This window comes from Urocitellus parryii, chromosome 5 (assembly GCF_045843805.1).
Source record: "Urocitellus parryii isolate mUroPar1 chromosome 5, mUroPar1.hap1, whole genome shotgun sequence".
In the NCBI taxonomy this organism is placed as follows: domain Eukaryota; kingdom Metazoa; phylum Chordata; class Mammalia; order Rodentia; family Sciuridae; genus Urocitellus; species Urocitellus parryii.
Window position 1 is genome coordinate 9,904,960 of NC_135535.1, and position 22,671 is coordinate 9,927,630.

Here is a 22,671-nt window from a genome sequence, read left to right on the forward strand (position 1 = left end):
TGGGGGCCCCCAAAGACAGCCTTCTTAGTCCCTGGATGATGTGGGTTTGGGTACAGGGTCAGGACCGGGGACCTGGAGAGGCAGGATGGGGACCTGTCCCTCTCCCTCCCTGCGGTCCCTCTGGGCCCCCTGGCCCAGCCCAGATTGACAATGGAGTTTGTAACTATATATTTTTAATAAAGTATATGGTCCAGTAGGGAAGGCTGGTTGAAGACGGAGGGGTGGCAAGGGGGGGCAGGAGCTCACTGGTGAATGCGGCTGTGTGCCCCCTGGTGACTCTTGCAGGGGCTCCATCACCTGCCATTCTCCTCCCTGGGAGTCACCGGAAGGACCTTGAGTGGGCATCAGAGAACTGGGTCTGGGCTGTGGGGCCCGGTGGAGAAGGCCCAAGGGGCCTGTGCGAGGCCCTGGGTTCCACCCCAGCACTGCACAGAAAGGGGGAACCTGGGTCTGGGTCAAAGTTTGACTCTGATTCAGGGAAGTGGCGGCGGGGGGGGGGGGGGACTACTCATTCACACACACACACACACACACACACACACACACACACACGCGCGCGCGCGCGCGCTGATAAGGCTGATGCAGGTCACTGTGGGGGGGACTGGAAACCTGGTCATCGTCCAGGCTTGGTCTCTGTCTCACTTCGGAACCTTGGGGAAGTCCCCCCTTCCTGTGGCCTTCCATGACCCTTGCTGTGTGACAACTGTACCCCTCAAACTCGGGCAGTGATGATTTGTTCTTTCTCGAGTTCCCTGGGTGGGCCAGGCCCCCAGTGTGGTTTCTCCCCGGCTCACTCAGGCGGCCACTGGCTGGAACGTCAGGTGACAAGTTCCAAGGTGATGTTGCCTGGCTCTGTGTCTCCCCCAGGGACCTCTCCTCCCCACATTCCTTCTGGCATCTGGGAGGCTTCAGGAGGCAGAAGCTGCAAGGGCTCCGAGGCCTAGACTTGAACTTGTAGAGTGATGTTTCCCATGGGTCCCCTCGGCCTGTCCAGGACCCAGGCCAAGGCAGGTGCAAAGGGTGGGAGACCGAGTGCGCAGCAGGAGGGCGCGGCCTGGCACCTGGGGGGGACTCTTTGAAGGTTGGAGGCGTCCTTGGGCTGTCACTATTCCACATGCCTGTGACTGGGAAGGACCGATGCTCCGATGTCCCCGGACCTGGAACACACCCCGCAGATCCAGCTGTCCCTTCTGGCAAGAGGCCAGGCCGTGGGGTGGGGAAGGGTCCTCTGAAGGCCTGCCCTCACAGGGCACCGTGGGAGCCCTTCAGGGTCCCTCCAAATCTCTCACCTGCTTGCCAGCTGCTCAGACACTGTGGCAATTGCTCCTTTGAGGCCCGTCTCCCTGGTCACAGCAAGGTGAGCCGTGGGGACACAGGAGGGGCAGGCTAAGCAGGAGCCAGGACTTTCTGGAGTGCCTGGGGGGAGCTCGGGGTGGGGGAGCCCGGCTGCAGGGAGGATGCTGCTCTCTGCAAGCTGCCTGCTGGCTCAGCTCTGCTGGCTCGCTGACTCACCTTCCCTCTCCCACCTGTTCCCCTTCACAGCCCTCCCACCTGCCTCGCCTCTCCTCCCCTCTGCAGCTCGTGCAGCAGATCCCATCTCTCCTTCCACTCTGGGCTCCGGGCCGTGGATCCCTGAGTCTGGGGGCGGGCGAAGCTCAGACATCCCAGAGCTTCTTGGAATCACGCGAAAGGCCAGCTGCAGGGGACTTGAGGGTGCCCAGGCCCTCCCCACCCGAGTCGGTGCAGACTCCCTGCAGAGTCAGGAGCCGGCCACACCCACCCTGCCACCCCACTCATCACAGCCCCAGGGGAGAGTGGTGGGTGGCAGGGAGCCGGAAGGGGGCACAGGTGGAGAAAAGGGAGGCGAGGTGGGGGCCCGGGAGGAAGAGGTGTGGTCCCAGGGAGGCAGCAGCCTCACCCCCTCCTCACCCTGCCCCCCTTCCTGAAAGCCACCCTTCAGCACCCGCCCTGCAAGTTGCCCGAGGCTCCCCGAGTGCTTCCAGAAAACCCATTTTCCTTTGGACTTAAATGGCTTAAAGAGAAATCCGAGAACAGAGGTGGCGTTCAACTCGGCAATTTCCCGGGCCCACTTCACTCCCTGAGTGAGGTCGAGTGAAGTCCCTGTCAGTCCTTTCTTAGATCACGGGGCGGTGACCCGGCCCTCCTCCCTGTGTGGCTTTGCTCTCGGCCCTGTGTTCCCGAGGCTGACCTTTCTGGGTATTGATGGATTCTAGTTTCCATTTTTAAGGCTGCATTAGGAGCCCGCGGGCGGCCCACACCTGTGATCCCAGTGGTGCGGGAGGCTGAGGCAGGAGGATTGTGTGTTCAAAGCCAGCCTCAGCAAGGCCCTGAGAAACTCAGCAAGACCCTGTCCCTGTCTCAAAATATTAAAAAGGTCTGGGGATGTGGCTCAGTGGTTCAACATCCTTGGGTTCAAAACCCGGTACAAAAAAAAAGACCTCCTTGGATTCTGAAACTCGTCATGCTCCCTGGGCCTTTGCACATGAGGGAGACAACCCCCCTTTGGGGGAAACTGAGGCCTGGAGCAAGGCAGCCTTGAGCCAGCTCTCCCAACTCCCAGGCCAGTGCCTTTCCCTCTCCTGGACACAAGTCTGCTACATATTTGGATATTTGGGGACCCATGGCTAGATGAGAATGTGGGTCACTTGTTTAAAAAGGAAGAAGCAGTATATGGAAGCCACTAAAACATGAAGCCTTTCCTTTCTTGCGATTTCTTCCTCTGCTTGTGTGGCTACTGCATTGCCCCATGGAAATTCACTTACAAAACACAAGTTCAAAGACAAAAGTAAGAACTTGAAGGCAAAGTTTGCAGAGCATGAGACCAAGCCAGTCCCTCCCCTGGAGCTGGCCCTGTGCTGAGTTCCACTGGCCTAATGCTTCGCCCACAGAGGAGCGAGAATTCTGATTCATGATTCGCAGTGTGGTGATGCGCATCTCTGTGCAGTCTTTTTTTTTTTCTTCCTGTGGCTGTTTGCTTAGGGTCAGTACTCAGTGAAAGAGCAGACAGAATTCCGGGCAATGTTTGCTAGAAGGCAAAGCCTCAGAATCCAAATCCTTCCACAAACCCTGGCACAGTGGCACACACCTGTAATCCCAGCAGCTCAGGAGGCTGAGGCAGGAGGATGGCGAGTTTGAGGCCAGCTTCAGCAATTTAGGGAGACCTTAAAATAACTTAGAAAGACCCTGTCTCAAAATAAAAAATAAAAGGGCAAGGGATGTGGCTTAGTAGTTAAGCAGCCCTGGGTTCAATCCCCAGTACCAAAATAACTAAATCAATAAATAGATAAATTAATTAAACAGATTCTTCCACAAAACAGGCTAAACCTTAAAAAGTTGGGAAGGGATGAAGTTCAAAGCCAGGCTTCCCTCAGAGTTTCCCAGGGGGTTCCCAGTAGGAGACTGAGAGCAGGTAAGGAAGGACCGGATGCCAGGCAGCTGGTGTACAAAGATGGCCCCAGGGCATGGAGCCAATCCACCTGGCACTTCCTTGACTAGTACAGAGAGGAAAGATCCTGGATGTGAAAGCCTGAGGTTTGGATTCTGCCTTTGCCACTCACTAGCTGTGTGACTTTGGGCAGATTAATTCATGTCTCTGTGTTTTTATTCACAAAAAAAGAAGAGCCATTCATATATCTATCCCACATGCCTGTCATGTGAATTAATGAGATCTTGGATGTGACCAGATGTCAGGCACATTATTGGATTAAAATAAATGTGAACTGCCTTCTGGAAAGAATTTTGACTGGCTTTCAATATGGATACTTAGCTCTCAGTACTGAGGACTGGGAGGCAAGAGAAAGAGCTGTTTTCATGGTACCGGAGACCCACCCCTCAGCCTGGTAGTGCCACTAAAGTGCTCTGTCACTGAGCCACCTCCCCAACCCTTTTTATTTTATTTGAAACAGGGTCTCTGCTAAGTTAATGAGGCTGACCTTGAACTTGTGATCTTTCTGCCTCAGCCTCCCAGATCCTCCAGGGTTACGGTGTGTGCCCTGTTCCCAGCCTAGAGCTTAGTTTTTGATTCACTGAGTGTACCCAGGTCATCTCGGCCCTCCTCTGGGCTTCCTTTCCACCATCTTCGAATGTAGAAGGTTAGACCTCATGACCCCCAGGGTCCTGCATGTTGGGAGACCTAGGGTTCTGTCCCTGTGTCCTTCAGAAGATGGTGGGAGGTCTGGGGGGGAGCGTGGGGCAGGACAGAAATTTCACTTGGTAAAATTGGCCCAGTGTATCTTTGCCCCCTCCCCAAGCTCCAGCGACCTCCAGGGACACCCCTACGCATTTCTGACTGCCTCAGATCCAGCATAAAATTCCCAAGGAGGCCCTCATGGGAAGCCCCAACCAAAAGTATTTGCCTGGAGCTGGTGGTCAGCACATCCGTCCACCCCGCCCTTCACAGAGTCTAGGCTCCATCTTAGCCAAAAGGCCTGGAAGTGATTCGTGATAGAGTCTAAAGAGCGTCTCATTCATTCAACAAGTATCTGCTAAGCACCTACCGGAGCAAGGCCTGTCCTACGAGAGGGGATCCAGTGATAAGCCAGCGATGCAGCTGGGACCTGGCCCCCAGTCCCCAACCCTGGCCATGACTGGAGAGGAGTTTGGGGCCAGGAGTCCAGGCCTGCCCCTGCTTGGGACCATGGACAAACGCTGCCACTGGTGCTCAGACCTCGGACAGCAGCCAGTGTTCCTGGGGCAAGTCACCAGGCTGCCCGCTGGGGCTGCAGGTGCCAGGGCAACAGCACAGCCCTGTTGGATGGAGCGAGAGGAAGAGGCCTGGGGACCCTGGGGGCCCACACGCGGGAGGAGGACAGGCCCTCGGTAGTGGGCTTGCAGACACACACCACAGGGTGGCCCCAGGCCTCATTCAGAACCAGGCTCCTTGTTCCAGCCCCAAAGTTATCACCGGGGTCACCTGCTCCTGGGATGCAGCCCCTGGAATGGGGTCTGGAGGCAGCAGTGGCCAGCCGGCTCCTGGGGCTCCCTGCCGAGCAGAGCCAAGGACAGCTCCCCTTCCCCTCCCGGTCCTTGTCCAGGCCTGTCCAAGCCCCTTCTTCTCCCTCCTCCTGGGCCTCTGTCAGTACCAGGTCTGGGGACCAAAGGCCAGTCCATGGAGGTGTGAGGGGCCAGGGGAGGGGACAGTGCTGTGAGGCTGGAGCAGCTGATGGAGAGAGGGGAGGGAAGAGGAGACGTGGAAGAGAGACAAGGTAGAGAGATGTCCGGCCGAGAGAGGGGTCGGGAGGGGAGCGAGACCCAGAGCAAGTCAGAGAGGCGAGGGAGACTCAGCAGCCTACGTGAGGGGACAGAGGCACTGGCCACCAGGGGTGGGGAGAGGAGGCGCCTTGGCTGGGACCATGCAGACATGCAGGGAAACGGTGGCCTCCCACCCTCTCCACGGCCTGGTGTGTCTCTGGGGAGGCAGCTGGACGCTCCCCGGGCTCCAGAACACAGCTCCCCGGGGGGCAGACAAGAGGGGCCTGGGGCTGAGTGAGGGGCGTCCCTGAGGAGAGTGGCGGTGTCCCTGGGGAGAGTGGCGGTGTCCCTGGGGAAATCCAGAGGAGGCCGAAGGGAATGCAGGGTGGGGGACCACCGGGCGGGGGGACCACCCGAGAGATGGGGCTCCGAGGTCTGCCCTGTGGGGTGGAGACAGGTGGCGCCCCTAACCTGACTGTGAGTTCCTCCCCAGGACCCTCATCCCGTCACCCACCCACCCAGACTCCTGGGAGGTGGGAGGCCAGTCCAGCCTCCCTTACACGGAACAGTCACAAGGCCCTCCCTTTCTGGGCCCCAAACCCCTGCCCTCTGATTTTTGAGGTCTGCTCTCACCCCGTCTTCACAGCTGAGAAGGCTCAGAGGGCCACCGTGTCTGACCCAAGGTCAAGTGGCAAGCCTCGCTGGCCCTTCAGCCCTGAGCCGTGCAGACTCTGGCTGACCGTGGGGGGAGGCTGGGGAAGGGGTGCGCGGCCCCGGGTGGGTGGGGGAGGCAGTGCTGGGGAGCGGGGCCAGGCCGGCCAGCAGGATGTCAGGTGAAGGCGCAGGCCGCAGGGAGCCCAGGGCGGTCCAGGAGCGAGGAGTGAGTGACAGAGGTGGCATTCAGGAAGCCGCATGTGGCAGCTGAGTGGGCTGGAGTTGGGGAGCCAGTGGGGGGGCTGCAGACCAGGGCGGCAGAGTGGCAGCCGGATGGGACCCAGCCATCCTGTAGCCTCCGCCAACCCCCAAGTCTCAGGGACAACTGAAGAGGACAGGAGGGGACAGCAGGGACAGGAGGGGCAGCCTTCTGGGCTCAGGAGAGACAGGCAGGACCCGGGAAGCTGCCAGAGGGGCCCCAAGTGGGGGAGGCACAGGACAGACTAATGACAGGGGAGAGGAAGGGACAGTGGCTCCAGTCCTCTGGGTGACAGGTGAGAGGAGGGAGGCCATGGGCCATTGAGCAGGAAGGAAGAACCTGCTGTGAGGGGACAGGCTATTTATGGCCCAGGCTCTGCAGGGAAGGAGTGAGGGGCCCCAAATGACCCTGCCACCCACTGGCAGCCAAGGACCCGGCTGGGGTGGGGGCAGTGAAGAGAAATCAGGCTTCAGCAGAGGAATGCGCAGGCCCAGCCACCCAGGGAGGAGGGCGGAGGCCTAGCGGGCAGGGCTCCAGGCCCAGGCCCAGGCCACCGTCCTCTCAGGGAGTCGGGGGCAAGCTACTCTCCCCCCCCACCTTCCATCATTAAAATGGAACCACCCTGGGGGAGCTGGGGTTGTGGCCCTGCGGTAGAGCGCTCACCTGCACGTGCACGGCCCTGGGTTCCATCCTCAGCACCACGTAAAGATAAATAAGTGAAATGAAGGTGCTGTGTCCAACGACAACTAAAAAATAAATATTAAAAAAAATGGAACCACCTCTTCCCGAGGGACGATGACATGTGCAAAGTGGCCTCCGCCTCCCTCTTCTCCCCCGGCCTCAGGTGTCCTCCCTGAGGGTCTTGGAAAGTGGGTTTGCTGGGAAAGGCAGGCTCAGAAGCTCCTCTGCTGTCCTGGCCACCCCAGCTCCCTGTCAGCTCCCAGGGGACATGTCACAAAGCCTCAGAGCTGAATGGGTCCTTTGGGCCTGACCCCATCTCAAGTTCAGATGGGGAGGTTGAGGCCCAGAGGGAAAAGGGACCCACTGCAGGGACTCGGGTGCCCACTGAGGCCGGCCTGCCTGCACCTGACTTGGCCTTGACCGTCTGTGAGACCAGGGTAGGGCCCAGGGCTCACCCAGCGGCTGTGCACAGAGGGCTGGAACCCAGTAGGTGCACAGGTTCCTTCTGCTTGCTGAGGTCACGGCTGCTGTGGCCAGGAGCCAGCTTGGGCTTCAACCAGACCTGGGTCGAATCCTGGCCCTGCCTGCCGCTCACTGCTGAGTGACTCCGGACGAGCAGGCCGGCCTCTCTGCACCTCGCCTGCCCCTCTGTCAGATATGGGGAGCTTCAGCCACCTCCTTTTGGGGTGGTTGTGAAATGGAGTCAGGCAGCCGCGGCATCAGCCCCAGACCTCTAGCGGCCTGGGCTGCTCTGTCCTCTCCCACACCACGGCCTGCACCCCGCCTCGCACCCACCATCAGAACCCACACAACGCGCTCCTGCATGGGTGGGGGACCCAGTCTTAAAAACACTGGGGCAACCTCTCCTGTCTGGCAGGAAAGTGGCTCCCCCCTGCCCAAGGCCTATTTTAGCCTCCTACTCCTGCCTGGAGAGGCCCAGAACAGGAGGCCAGGGCCTCCACCCCGTCCTTGGAGCCCTCCCTGACGCACCCGCCCTCCAGGGGCAATCTGTGCCTGGGGGCTCTCCTTTCTCCTGGTCCCTGTCCCATCTCCAGGGTACTGAGGGCATGACCAGTGGGCATGGAGAGGCCATAGTCTCACTGAGGGACCTGAGTGGCCTAGCTAGGGACCCTGCAACCTGGGTCCAGAGTTGGGGGAGGCCAGGGGGCTGAGAACCAGGAGGGGAGGGAGGAGGGAGTCCAGATGTTGGCCCAGGCCCTTTCCAGCGTCCTCTGCAGCACGGCCGAGCCAGCTCCTGCCCAGGGAGACACTGGTGTCTCTGTCCCTGGGGAAAAGCCAGCCCAGGCTAGAATGAGCCGAGTCCCTACGCTGGGCGGAACCAGGACCCTCCCAGGGCTCTGAAGCCTGGGCTTTCTGCCATCACAGCGGCTGTGGGTTGAAGTCATGGGGGTGTCCCCTCCCCAGGGAAGTCCAGCCTGGACACTTGTTTCTAAGAACTCTCCTCTGGCGTCCACCAGCCCTGTGGCCCGGGATCCCTACGCGGTCCCCGGGGTCGCTGTCCCACAGCGCCGCCCCGTGGCGGCCCCGGGAAGGCAGGAGGACGGAGCCGGCCCCGGGACCCCCGGGCTCTCGGGCTGCAGCCTCGCTGGGCCCGTCTCCGCCCGCAGACCCGCCCGCCTTCCGGCCCCTGCACCCCGCTCTCCAGGCTCCGGGCGGGACCCCTCAGGCCCATTTTGCAGGCGCGGAGGCTCTGAACGCAAAGGGACTTCCAAGGTCACGCCTTGGAAATGCTGGGACTCAGAGAGGAGTTGCAGGTGGATTTGGGGGGGAAATTTACAAAGAGCATTTTTTTTTTTTTTAAGAAAGAGTGAGAGAGGGGAGAGAGAGAGAGAGAGAGAGAGAGAGAGAGAGAGAGAGAGAGAGAGAGAGAGAGAGAGAGAATTTTTAATATTTTATTTTTTAGTTTTTGGCGGACACAACATCTTTGTTGGTATGTGGCGCTGAGGATCGAACCCGGGCCGCACGCATGCCAGGCGAACGCGCTACCTCTTGAGCCACATCCCCAGCCCCTACAAAGAGCATTTTGCAGACATTATTCAACCCCGTATTTCCCCCAGGGTCCCCCGACCCCGCGCCGCCCCCACCCGGGCTGTGCTGCCCAAGGCAGAAACCACAACCCATCTGAGCACTCAGCTGGTCTAATTGAGAGAGCTGTACCTTTGAAACATCCCTGGATTGGCAGATAAAAAAGAATGCAAAATATCTTATTAATAAACTTTAATTATCGGTTACATTGTTTAAATGACAATATTTCAGATACAGTGAAAGTATATAATTAAAATTAATTTCACTTTTTTTTTTTTTTCCCTTTGCAGTGCTGGGGATCAAACGTTTGCTAGGCAAGGGCTCCACCGCGGAGCTACATCCCCACCCATTTTCACTCTTTTATATATTACTAGAAATTTTAGATTGACATGTGAGGATCATTTCTGTGGTGCACATATTTTCATAGAACATCACGGGACCAAAAAGACAAGAGGTGCCCTTCCTAGCCCCACCTTGACCCTGGCATCCTGTTCAGGGATGCACCAGGCCCAAGTGTTCAGAAGCTTTCTTTAAGGAATCTGAAGACCACCAAAATCTGAGATTTAAACTGCAGAAATCTCTCTGGCTTGGTCACCATTATAATTCTTAGGATCTTGCATGGGACCTGGCACTGAGTAGGTGCTCATTAAATACTTGTCCAGTGAATTATCTCATTCAATGTTTATCGTAGGTAAGTAATGGAACTAATGGAGCCCGTATGTGTTAAAAATAATAACTTATAAGGGTCTGTGCACCTGCTCAAAACCCCAAACTTGACTTGTATGTACTAAGAAGAAAGATGTCCCATTATATGGCTATTTTAAAGACATTTAAAATTTGTACTTTTTAAAAATATTTTTATTTAGTTGTTGATGGACCTTCATTTTATTTACTTATATGTGGTGCTGAGAAGCGAACTCAGTGCCTCACACCTGCTAGGCAAGCGCTCTACCACTGAGCTACAACCCCAGCTCTGTACTCTTTTTTAAAGTTGACAAACAAAAATGGTACATATTGCCAGGTGTGGTGGCTCACACCTATAATTCCAGTGGCTTGGGATTACAGCCTGAGGCAGGAAGATGAAGAGTTCAAATCCTGCCTCAGCAAAATCAAGGTGCTAAGCAACTTAGTGAGACCCTCTCTCTAAGTAAAATACAAAATAGGGCTGGGGATGTGGCTCAGTGGCCAAGGGTTCCTGAGTTCAATCCCCGGTGCAAAAAAAAAAAAGGGGGGGGGTACATATTTATTGTGTACAACAGGTTGTTTTTGAAATCCATAAACTCCATAGAATGATTACACTGAACAATTAACACGTATGTAACATCATATATATTTTTGTGCTGAGAACACTTTAGATGTACTCTCTTGGGGCTGGGGTTGGGGCTGAGTGGTAGAGCACTCACCTAGCACGGGCAAGGCCCTGGGTTTGATCCTCCGCACCACATAAAAAAACAAAATAAAGGTATTGTGTACAACTAAAAAATAAATATTTTTAAAAAACCCAAAAGATGTACTCTCTTAGCAATTGTCAAAAATATAATACAGGGCTGGGGATGTGGCTCAAGCGGTAGAGCGCTCGCCTGGCATGCGTGCGGCCCAGGTTCGATCCTCAGCACCACATACAAACAAAGATGTTGTGTCTGCCAAAAACTAAAAACTAAAATATAAATATATATAAAACATTGTTGTTGCAGTAGACCATGCCAGCAACTGAGGAGGCTGAGGCAGGAGGATGGCAAGTTCTAGGCCAGCCTCAGCAGCTTAGCAAAGTGGCCCTAAGTGAATTAGTGAGATCCTGTTTGTTTGGTTTCATATATATATATATATATATATATATATTTAGTTGTAGTTGGACAAAATACCTTCATTTCATCCTTTTTTTTTTTTTTTTAAATGGGGCTGAGGATTGAACCCAGCACCTTGCACATGCTAGGCTAGTGCTCTACTGCTAAGCCACAGGCCCAGCCTCGTGAGATCCTGTTAAGAAATTTTAACAAGGGCTGGGGATGTGGCTTAAGCAGAAGCATGCTGGCCTGGCATGCGTGCGACCCGGGTTCAATCCTCAGCACCACATACAAACAAAGATGTTGTGTCCGCCGAGAACTAAAAAACAAATATTAAAAAAATAAAGTATCTCTCTCTCTCTCTCTCTCTCTCTCTCTCTCTCTCTCTTTAAAAAAAAAAAAAAGATCACTCTCGGTTAATAATATTTAAAAAAAAAGAAATTAAAAAAAATTAAAATACTGGGGGATGTAGGTCAGTGGTAGAGTGCCCTTGGGTTCATTCCCGGTACAAATATGTAGAGATGATAGACTGATGACACATTGTTATTAATAATATTATACAAGAGAATACCTGAACTTATTCCTGGTCTAACTGACATTTTGTATCCTTTGACCAATATCTCCTGCCTGCGGCCTCTGCCCCAGCCCCGGGTAACTCTGTTCTGTGCTGCTCTGAGTTCAACAAACAAATGAGACCGGTTGGCTTCTGTCTTTTTGTAGCTGGTTTATTTCACTTGACACAGTGTTCTCCAGGTTCATGAGTGTTGTCAAAAATAGCAGCATGTCTCTCTTTTTAAAGGCTAAATCCTATTCCATGGTGTAGCTGGACCTTAGGATTCCAAATCCTGGCTACTGTGGGTAACACTCCAGTAAACTCAGGGCTTAGGGTCGCGGGCACACTGATCCCATTCCCATGGCTCTGCCGGGTGTGAGACCGTCACACCCTCTCCAGAATATATTGTCCAATATATGTTGTTAAAGGTCATTATATGGGGCTGGGGATGTGGCTCAAGCGGTAGCGCCCTCGCCTGGCATGCGTGCGGCCCAGGTTCGATCCTCAGCACCACATACAAAAACGAAGATGTTGTGTCTGCCGAGAACTAAAAAATAAACATTAAAAAAAGAAATTCTCTCTCTCTCTCTCTCTCTCTCTCTCTAAAAAAAAAAAAAAAAAAAAAAAGGTCATTATATTTATAATTTCATTAAAGACACTTTTGTATAAGGGACAAAATTACTTTATTTTTTCAATGAACAAATTGTAAGGAAAACGAGAGGCAGGGGAGGAACCTCTAGATTCACTGAGATTTAAGATTAAGGTGCCATCTATTCACTTTATCCACATCTTGTCTCTAACCAAACAAACTGAAAGATGATGTTTGACGACATTAGGGAATTATAGAGTGGTAATGGTGTAGATTTTAGTATAGATTGAACCCAGGAGCTCTCTACCACAGAGCTACGTCCCCAGCCCTTTTTTATTTTTTATTTTGAGATGGGGTCTTGCTAAATTGCTGAGGCTGACCTCAAACTTTCGATCCTCTTGTCTCAGCCTCCTGAGGCCCTGGGATTACAGGTGTGTACCACTGCCCCCAGGAAGATTTTTTTTTTTTTAGAGGATACATATTCAGATATTTAGGGATTAATTTATATGACATGAGATTGGCTTGAAATTAACAGGGGAGGAGGAGCAGTGGAAATAAATATGTTGACTTGGTATATGTCTAAGATGGCTGATGGATACTTGAAGATTCATTTTCTATTATTCTGTTCTTCTGTATATGTTTAAAAGTTTCCATAATAAAAATATTTTAAAATAAGAAATTGAGTCACCTCTCGCAAAGGCCAACTGGAAATTTGGAAGTGATTGACTCAGATAAGAAGAGGGGGAGGCAATAAAATGTCCTTCTTTGTCTGGAAAAAGATCAAAATCAAAAGATTTGTCATTATATTAATGTCAGACACACTAGGGTTCAAGGCAAAAGCATTATTAGAACGGAAAAAGACGATGGAACTCCAGGAAGATCCAGCAGGTCTAAACTCTTATACACCTGATAACATTACCTTAAAATGTAAAAAGCAAAACAAGGAGAAATTAACAATTCCATTGTCATAATTAGAGGCTTTATCACACACTTTCAGTGACTGACACATCAAGAAGATGAAAGAATCACCAAGGATATAAAAGATATAAACAAAACAGATCCTCAATATCATTAGTAACCAGGGAAATGCAAATTAGAGCCACAATGACTCGGAATCTCACTCCCACTATTTTGGCAGACATTATGAAGTTGAACGGTGCCAGATTTGGCAAGGATATGGATCAGTGGGGACTCTCATCCACTCTGGGTGGGAGTGTGAATTGGTTCAATCTTCTCAGAAAATAATTTGGCCTTGCCTAATAAAGTTGAACATGTTGCAAACACGATAATTTAACAATTCTCATTTCAAACTCATTATTTAAAGAAACACAGATGTGACCAATCTGTAAAGAAAATCATAGAGGAAGGAGGAGGGGTCCGGGGGTGTCCTTCTGAGGTGCCGGCGATCTTTAGGGGTGGCAAGGACCTGGGTGTCCCCTGCTTTTCTTTAAATTGTATGCCTTTGGAATGTATATCCTGCCCTAAAATGCTCTGTCTGTGTGATTCGCCTACCACCCCTGTACATAAAAGCAAAAGAGTTCAGGGAGGAGACCCCAGACTGTTCACAGTGGCTCTTCCAAGAAAGCATTATTGGGGGAGAGGGGCAGAAAGGGAGGGGACTCGTTTTAGATGTTTCTGGATTGCTGGAATGTTTTTACATAGTATGTGGGGCTTCAGGAATTTTCTTTTATTATTACTTATTTTTAAAATTTGCGGGGTGCTCTGCTTTGAGATTCCTAACCACCCTCCCCCATTTTTTTTCCCTTTCTTTTTTTGAGAAAGTTGCCCGGGCTGGGCTGGCCTCAAACTTGCCATCCTCCTGCCGCCTCAGCCTGCAGCGCTTCAAGGATGACAGGCCTGCGCCCCTGTGCCAGCTGACTTGGGTGACTTTAAAGACCTAATTAAAGCAAGCAAAGCAAAACAAAACCAAACCACATTAACCTGGGGTGAGTGGAAATGCCCAACAGGCACTTGGTGTGATGGAGAGATGGGCTCCTTTTTGGTGAGTCACGTGACCTGCCCAGGGCTCCTCTGTAAAGCAGGCCCAATGGCGTCTGCCTGGTCTTATGGGGTCCGTGGCTGGCAGGTTGGCAAAGGGCCGGGATTCACAGGGAATGTTCAGAACATGGAAAGAAGGGACAAGTGTTCTGGGAATTCAGAGGAGGGGGTTGGGGGCTGCAACAAGGGACTGGAACAGACTTTCCTCTGTGGGCCTGGGGGACCGGGAGAAGGGAGCAGGGGGTGACATATTTGGCTGAGGGGAGGGAGTTTGTCCAGACCAGCCAGCTCTTGGAGGGGCCAGATTTCCTGGGGATCCGGCAGAAGTGAGGACAGGGGATAACACAGGCTTTATTTGGAACTAGGGATGTCATGCAAATATATGCAAAAATAATGCAAATGAGCCTGGCTGAGTGGCCGGTAGGAAGGAAGACCCAGCTGGTGATTTTGTTCCAAAGTGTGGTCCAGGACCACCTGTGACAGAATCACCTGGGGAGCTCATCCTGGTCCCTGCCACCCCCAGACCTGCTGCTTCTATGCTTCTGGAGTCACAGCTCATGTTGGGGGAGCTCCCCAGGTGAGTATTTACTTCTGCATTCATTTATTGAACACGCACATGGGAGCACATTAGAATCATAACACATTGTGATCTGCGCACGTTGTGATAGAATGCAAACATTCAAACACAAAAGTGAGTCTCCCTTTGCCTTCTCCACCCCCACCCTCGAGCCGACTGCCGGTCGGTCCTTGTGTTTCCTTCTGGAAGCTCCTCTGCGCGCGCCCGGCAGGGCCACTCAGCCTCTGATCTTTTAGCTCCACAGCATCTTAGAGTCTTAGGGTGATGCTCTGGGTCACTCAACACGGAAACTGTCACTCATGCTTGTCTTTGTTCGCTCACTCACAAATCAGTAGGAGCCTGCAGGATGCCAGGGCCATGCTGGTGAGAAAGGCTGCAGCCCTGGCCCCGGAGCTCGTGTGAGAGGATGACCTTGCATTTGCAAAGGGCAGTGCGGTCTGGTGGTGAGAGCGGGGCTGCCTGGATTCCCAAGACTCTCCCTTCATCTCCCTGTCTCTGTCAGGTGTTGATGGCACCTGCTTCCCAGGGCGTGATGTTGTGACTCAAGATCTCATGAGCGATAGGAGAAGGGGAGCCTCTCTCTCCCTTCAATCAATGGGGGCTTCTTTCTGGAAGCCAAGGCCTGGCCTCAAGCAGAGGCCACGGGATGAGTGACCCTGAGGACACGGGGTGGGGGGCCAGGGGAAGGGGAGGGGGAGTGTGCTCATCACCTGCCGGCTTCCTGGGCACCTGCCACTGGGTTTGGCAGTTTCATGCTTCAAAAAGAATCTCATTCAGCCAGGTACAGTGACACTCGCCTGTCATCCCAGCGGCTCAGGAGGTTGGGGCAGGAAGATCAGAGTTCAAAGCCAGCCTCAGCAACTTAGCGAGGTCTTCATCAACTCAGGGAGGCCCTGTCTCTAAATAAAATGTTAAAAAGGGCTGGGGATGTGGCTCAGTGGTTAAGTGTCCCTGGGTTCAACCCCAAGTACAAAAAAAAAAAAAAAAATCTAATTGACTCTTCCCACCCAGGGCCTGGGGGTGGGGCCCGTGGAAGAGCTCTTGCCTGGCATTGAGGCCCTGGGCTCCATCCCAGCACCACAAAAATGTAAATCAGTAAACTTAGATAACATCTCCCAACCCTTTGGGAAACAAGTATTTCTGAAACTGAGGCTCAGAGAGGTAAAGTGACTTACTCAAGGCCACCCAGGCAAGTCTCCATGGGGGACTTGAGTTTGCCTGTCCTCTTCTTGGCTTCCTGTCACCTCCCAGGGCATGGGCTGGGACAGCTCAACTTTCCTTTCAGCTTCGACACTCAAGGCTGGGTAATCCTCTTCTCTGACCTTGGTGAGCTCATCTGTTAAGTGGGGCTTGGCTGGCCACCAAGCAGCCTCGGAGGAAACCTGTCCCCAAGAGCACCTACGCCTCTAGCTCTTCCTGCCTGCGCCCCTGGAGTTTCCCACCACCCTCCAGCTCAGGGGCTCCCCACAAGCTCGGGAGCCCTTCCCCTGCAGGGATCCCACAGCCCCATTTCCTGGACCAGAGCCCTTGGGGTCACCCTTTTCTGCCTGCACATGCAGTCCTGTTAGCGTCCCTCGCCAAAATGCCCCAGCTGGCACTGGTCCCTACAGGGCTTGGTCTACAGAGCCCTCCCATTGCTGGCTCAGCTCAGAGAGGTCCACTGCAGAACAGGGACCGCAGCAGGTGCTGGCGGGAGGCGCTGACCCCCCTGGCTAGCTCTGGCTGAGAATCCACGGAGTCTGTCAAGGTCACTTCCAAATCCACACCAAGTTCCCAGAGGAGCCAGGCCCCAGTGTCACCGCCAACTCACTCGGTTCCTTCCAGCAGGGACACCGCCTGGACTGCGGCAGCAGCTTGTCTCCTACCAAAGAGGAAAGACGCAGGCAGGGCCCAGCCAGCAGTGGGCTCCGAAGACACCTGCTGTGTGGAAAGTGTGCCCAGAACCCTGGCCACTCCCTCCCTCCCCGAGTGGGGAAGGGAGATGGGGCCGCCTGCAGCTTCCTGCCTTCTCACCCCGCTGTCTTCTGTGGACACACCTGTGTGCTCTAAACTATTTTTACATAATGGTTGAAAACCCGCTTTTAACTTAAACAGTTTTATTTTAAGGACTGGGGGATGTAGCTCAGTGGTACGATACTTATGGGTTGGATCCCTGGCTTGGAAAAAAAAAAAAAATCCAGGCTTGGTGGCACATGCCTGAAATCCCAGCAAGTCAAGACTGAGGCAGGAGGATTGCTAGTTTGAGGCCAGCTTCAGTCACTTAAAGAGGCCCTCAGCAATTTAGTGAGGCCCTTTTTCAAAAAAAAAAAAAAGGGGGGGGATGTGGCTCAGTGGTTAAGTGCCCCAGTGCCCCCTCCCTCCACACAAAGAAAAGAAGGATTTTATCTTTATTTTACCAGGAAGCTTCCTATCATCAGCGGAAACCACTTCTAACTTGCCATCTAGAAAAGACAGATATAAGTACAAGAAACTCAAGCTGGGTGTCCCCACTCCTACCATCAGCGTTGGCAAGGCCAGGGAGGTGAGAATGTCACAGGCTGACCCTGTCTCCTGCCACCTCCGAGAGAATCAGGACGCGCCTCAGCGTCGCTTCCCGCCCAGTCCCTGGGCTGCAGGCGCCGGAGCCGTCCCGGGAGGCGCAGTGTCCTCCGCGATTCCGGGCGGAGGCTGGGACAGTGCTCTAAACACCTTCCTAACGGGGGTCACGTGCCTGGAGGGGGACGGGTAGGAGCGACCAGGTCCTGCTGAGCCAAAGGAAGTTGAGAGAGCGAAGGACGGCTGGGTCCCGCGCTCCCCAAGGCTGGCACCCCGGTCAGTTCCACAGCCCCCGCCCTGGCCCGGGTCCTGCAAGGTGGGGCTCCCCCAAACCTCGGGACCCCCTGCTCGAGTGACCCCGCCTGCCAGAGCGTCCCTGGTTTCCCGCTTGGACTGAACGTGTCAGGTCACTTCTCCAGAGTTTCAGGGAGGGTCTTCTCTCTGTCGCTGTCCCCACGTCGGCCCTGGACTTGGCACAGAGAGGCCGCCGCGCCCCGCGCGTCCAGGACCTGGGACACCGCCGCGCCTGGCTGCAGTACCCGACGGCGCCACACGGGGGCAGCAGGCGCGCCCTGCCCCTGGCTCTGGCCGGCGCTGGGTGGGGGAGCTGAGGGCCGGGGACACCTTGTGCCTGGGACCCAGACAGGTCGCTTCACTCCGAAGCTTCAGCTTCCCCATCTGTCAGATGGCCGAGGCTTTCTATAAGGGCGTTTGATATCCTGGCAGTCCCCGAGGGTCCCTCCTTGGTCTCCCACGACCCTTTCAGACCCAGTGGTGACAAGTTGCTGGGGACAGAGGTGAGTCCCCTGAGGTCACAGGACTCCAAGCAGGGCTCTGGGTCTTGGAAACCCCTCTGTACAGATGGACAGACTGATCCCACAAAGGAAGGGGATCTGCCCATGCCCCATACCAAGGACAGTGTCGGCTAGCCCTGGGACCCCAGGTTTAGAGGGGGTCAGAGGCGGGGCCAGCACTTGAACCTCCCTCTCCCCAGGCCTGTCTACACCACTGGACTGTCCCCTTCGCACCTCAGGGCAGAGGGATGCCGGCTGAGCTCTGCCCTGGCCCTGACCTCCCTGGGTGCTCCCGCCACAAGGCCACCCTGTGCCCACTTACAGATAGGGTGGCGCCTGCTGAGCAGACTGGACTCTGACTCCCCAGGTCAGAGTGGCCTGAGGTGTGACTGTCTCTTGGGCAGGGCCTCAAGGGCTGCTCACCTACGTGGCTACAGAGCCAGAGGGTGGCAAGGGAGATTTCCTGGGTGACCTGGGCAAGTCAAGGGACCCCACATGCCTCCGCTTCCCCCGCCCTCCCCACTCAGCACATAAAGAAGGACCCAGGCGGACCGTCCAGCGCACCGGGCAGCGAGTTACAGTGGCCGGTCAGGGTGGACCACGGGGCAGCCTGCGGGCAGCTTCCCCTGCTGGAAGATAAGGCCCAGGGGCTAGAAGGCCCTTTGGTCTCTGGGACCTGGGGCCGAACAGTTGGGGAGCCAGGGAGCATTCCAGACCAGCCTTCCGGGCCCCCTAGGCTGGGGACAACCAGGGCTACCACTGTGAGCCTAAGGGCCTTGGAGGAGGGGCGGAGGGGCGGGGCTGGTGCCTCGAGAGCCCCAACCCTCTCCCACCACCCTGCACAGGGTGGAGAAGGCTGGCGCTGGCCTCCGGACACTGCCCAGGCTTAAGGAGCCACCAGCCAGGGGGCCAGAGATTCTTCCTGCCCCTCATCAGGACTTCAGAGAGTTTCTCCTTTGGCCAGACTGAGCCCGTCCGTGGAGGCAGAGGCTGGGGAGGAGCCCTCGGGAGGCCACCGCCTGTTTGGGTTCTGGGCTGGGGGTGGGGGGCCCAGGGCTGGTAGCCTCTGCCTGACTCCTAGGGAGGCGCAGCGGGTCCTGGAGCAGGTGGTACCCAGGGAGGGAGGATCCATAGACGCAGGGGACTCCTGGGTGCTGGCGGCTGCAGGCCGGGAGGTGGTGGTGGACAGGGGCAGAGTCTCAGCGGGGCGTGACGGGAGTTCCCACGATCGATGATGGTAAAGTTCGCACCTTAGAAATGGTTAAAAAATAACTTCCTGTGGTGTCTATTTTACCACAACTTGTAGAATTACTTTCACTTAAAAAAAAATGAAGAAGAGAGGACAGTGGGGGGTGATGGGAAGGACGGTAGAGTGAATGGGACAGAACTTTCTATGTCACCTATGAATGCGCGACCAGTGTGACTCCACACCATGCGCCACCATAGACTGGGAAGCTCGACTCCACGCAGGTGCCGTAGGTCGAACACACTCCACCATCACGTATAACTAAAAAGAACAAAAACAAAAACAAAAAAAACTGTTAAAAATGAAGGCATGATCAGGAATTGGGCCGATGGAACAGGAGAAGAAGATTCCCCAAAATTGTAGAGGGGTGGGGAGTGTCTCCAAAAGCCAGGACAAGAAATGGGGACACAGAATGAGAAAGGGGCTGGTAGGCCCAGAGGCAGGGCATGGCCAGCACACCCTCATGTCCTCCTGCCCAGTCCCCACCTCCCAGCCCCTCAGACCCCACCCTGCCCACACAGCCGTACTAGACAAGACCCCGAATGTCGGCTCATGACACCTCTGAGCCACCGCACGTCAGGGAGTCAGAGTCCTACAGTCCTGCATCTGCCAGCTGTCACACACACACACACACACACCCCTGCCTGCCGGGGGACCCTCAGGTCTGGCCTCAGCTGACACTTTCTGTTACACCATGATCTTCAAATGTCTCTCCAGGGCTTTGGTCTGGGGTTCAAGGTCCCTGACCTTCGGACCTCTCCTGTCACTCTTGAGGATCGCTGGGCCCCACCCTGGGCCAGATCCTGATGAGACCCTGCAGGCACCCTGCCCACCTCCAGGAGTAGCCTGGCAGGACCCCTGCTACAGCCTAGATCCTGAAGCCCACCTTGCCCCACCTCCCGGCCCTTGGCCTCCGCCCTCCCTCTCTCTGGGAATGGCATCTCCCAGCCTTCAAGGTCAACCTTGCTCCCCCTCCTGAGTGCTTCCCGTGCGGCTGGTGGGGGCCCCTTCCCTGAAGTTCCCACGGTGACGAACTCCAGGCCCTCCCTGGTGTCGGTGCACAGTCCAGGATCAGCCAGAATCAGGGGCTCAGGGGCTTTGGGTCCTGCCCTGATCCAGATTTGCTGTGTGACCTCAGGTAAGTGCCTCTCTTCTCTGATCTTTGCTTACAACCTTCTAGGAAATGTGGCCTCCTGGGCAGTCATTCCCAGGATGTGCTCTGTCACCAGGCAGCAAGAGCCAGGGCAGAAGGAGTCATGGAGGACTGTGACCCAAGGGTGGGACAGAGTCAGGTGACACTCACACAGATTCCCGAAGCTACCGTCAGTGCTCAGCTGAGCCTGCCCCAACCTGCTGGAATGTCAGGGCGGGGCCGAGCTGGTCACCGCCACCATCATCCCATCCCATCCCATCCCATCCCATCAGCATCCAGGAGTTCAAAGCATTTCCTCTTCTGGAGGCATGGCCAGGGCAGGCCTGCTCTCTGGACACAACAGACTGGACAAAAGGAGCTTTCTGGACTCTCTGACCCTGACCCCCTGGAGGGGTGAGAGAGGAGAGAGAAGGACCCCACTCTACTGAGCACCTGCTGTATACTGTGCAGTGGGTTTCACCTCTGTGGGCTTCAAAGACAGGATCTGTATCCCCATTTCACAGGCAGAAAAAGGGAGGCTCCCAGGGTGATTGACCTCCTCCTCCAAGACCCTCCTGCCACCTCCCGGGCACAGCTGGCTGCCCCTCAGCAGCCTCCCCTCCCTGCTGTGCAGTTGGGGGCATCTGGCCAGGAGTCCCGGGCATTCCTGGCATCCTGGGATCTGCCAGGGCCTGACTGAGTGTGTGCACATTCATGTCCTCCTCCCACGACTACCGGCCACCTCCTCACCTCCCAGGAGTGTGGGGAATCTTCTGTCACCCCATCTCCGCTCGGCCTTGTGCCCCGGGAGGGAGCCAGCCGAGATCCTCCACCTTCCTGTCTTCCTGCTCCATCTCTTCCTGAGCCTGGATACCTGCTGGGTTCAGTCCTGCCCTCCAGGAGCCTGGAGTCCTGACATTCCCTATCCAGGGGCTGTGTGGTCTTGGGCAAGGCCTGCCCCTCTCTGAGCCAAGAGCCATTCAGCTGTAAAGAGGGAGAAGAACCCAGCTGAATGGTCCTGTGGCCTTGGGATCAGAAGCTTAGGTCAGTCAAATTCACTCCTGTGGATCGGATCCCCTGCTCGAGGACAAGGTCTCTGCCAGGTGCTGGCAACCAGTAGATCCTGTCCCCAAAGAGCTGAGCCCCTGATGGCAGCAGTCCTGAAAGCCACCTGGTGTGACCAGGAAGCCGGGCACAGGAGGGTGAGGGCCGCAGTGGACAGGAAGAAGCAGCCTTCCGCGGGATTAGCCAAGAAGTGGCGGGAGGCTCGGTCTCCCCTGGAAGCCCCTGGAAAGATCTAGAAAAACTTCAGAGAGAAAAGGAAAATGAAGTTTTGAAAGAAACACCATAATTCAATCCCAAAAAATACCCCGTTAATTTTGTCAAGGAACCAGTTAATCGAATCGGATCTCTTTCCAAATCCAGGCCTATTCAGAACCCGAGTTCTGCTCAATTTAAAGCAAATTCCCTAAAAAATCCAGCGAATGGGCCAGCTGAGGCCAGTCCCTGGTAAATCTAGCCCGGAGCCATTCCAGTCCTGTGACCACTTTCTCAATCGGCTTAGCCAATTTTTTTTTCTTTTAATAAAATGTAATTTAGGCAAACAATGGTCCACTTTGGTCAAATGACCAGAAAGTTTAGATTGAAGGGGCTGGCGCCAGTTACATGAGAAATTCGTCACACCAGCCTGCCAGCTGGGGTGGCATGGTGTGGGGCCAGGCTGGTGGGGCGCCACGGATGGGAACTGCACCGAGCCCAGGTGCCATGCTCCCACTGTGACCCTCAGTTTCTTCATCTGAATGAAGGAGAGGCAGCTATGGAGACCAAGCCAGGAACCTAGGGAAAGAGCCCTCCCCAGGCCACCAGAGCAGGTTTCCCGGCTTCCCAGCTTCCCCTGGCCCTCCCGCCCTCCTGCCTGCCTCCATTCTGGGCCTTGTAGGGGAGGAGCCAGCCGATTGCTGGCCCATCTGGTTTTCCTCCCTGTAAAATGGACCCTGAAATTCTTACTTTTAGTTTTCTTGGTCCTAGGGATTAAACCCAGAGGTGCTGAAGCACTTGAGCCACATCCTCAGCCCTTTTAAATATTTTATTTAGATACAGAGTCTCACTGAGTTGTTTAGGGCCTTGCTAAATTGCTGAGGCTGGCCTTGAACTAGCAATCCTCCTGCCTCAGCCTCCTGAGTTGCTGGAATCACAGGCATGAGCCACTGCACCTGGTAATTTACTTTTATTTTTGGAATAGGAAAAGACTTCATGTCGGGCAAAATTCAGTTATCAAAGAAGTCACAGGTCTCCCTGGTTCCCCCCTGTCCTCAGCCACTCTCGTCTCTCAGGGAGGAAACCACCCTGTCTCCAGCCTCTCCGGGTGCCAGCCAGAGACAGCCATATCAACACATAGAAAAGACTGGTGTGGCCCCTCCCTGCCTTGGTACAGTGAATCAGCACAAACCAGGAACCGTCCTGGGGACCCCACTCCTCCATTGACAGACACTCTGTGCAGGGCTTTCTCCATCTGTACGGAAAGAGCCTCTTGATCCATCTGCAGGGCTTATTGGGTTCCATGCTGTGCACACAGGTGCTTAGGCCACTCCCTCCCAGGTGATTAAAACACA

General features: G+C 54.8%; 1 long non-coding RNA gene across 3 annotated transcripts; it reads right to left on the reverse strand.

The window, feature by feature from the left end:
• Window positions 1-13,569: 13,569 nt before the first annotated feature.
• On the reverse strand, window positions 13,570-17,089 carry LOC113198650 (uncharacterized). 3 transcript variants are annotated; one of them, XR_013343627.1, is made up of 6 exons: window positions 16,895-17,089; window positions 16,749-16,793; window positions 16,163-16,213; window positions 15,528-15,734; window positions 15,063-15,251; window positions 13,570-14,691 (listed from the first exon to the last, which is right to left on the reverse strand). It is a non-coding gene; the product is annotated as an uncharacterized LOC113198650 (long non-coding RNA). The 3 variants fall into 3 exon arrangements; XR_003302867.2 differs by having other exon boundaries at window positions 15,528-16,213; XR_013343626.1 differs by lacking the exons at window positions 16,749-16,793; window positions 16,895-17,089 and having other exon boundaries at window positions 15,528-16,742.
• Between the last annotated feature and the right edge of the window lie 5,582 nt (window positions 17,090-22,671).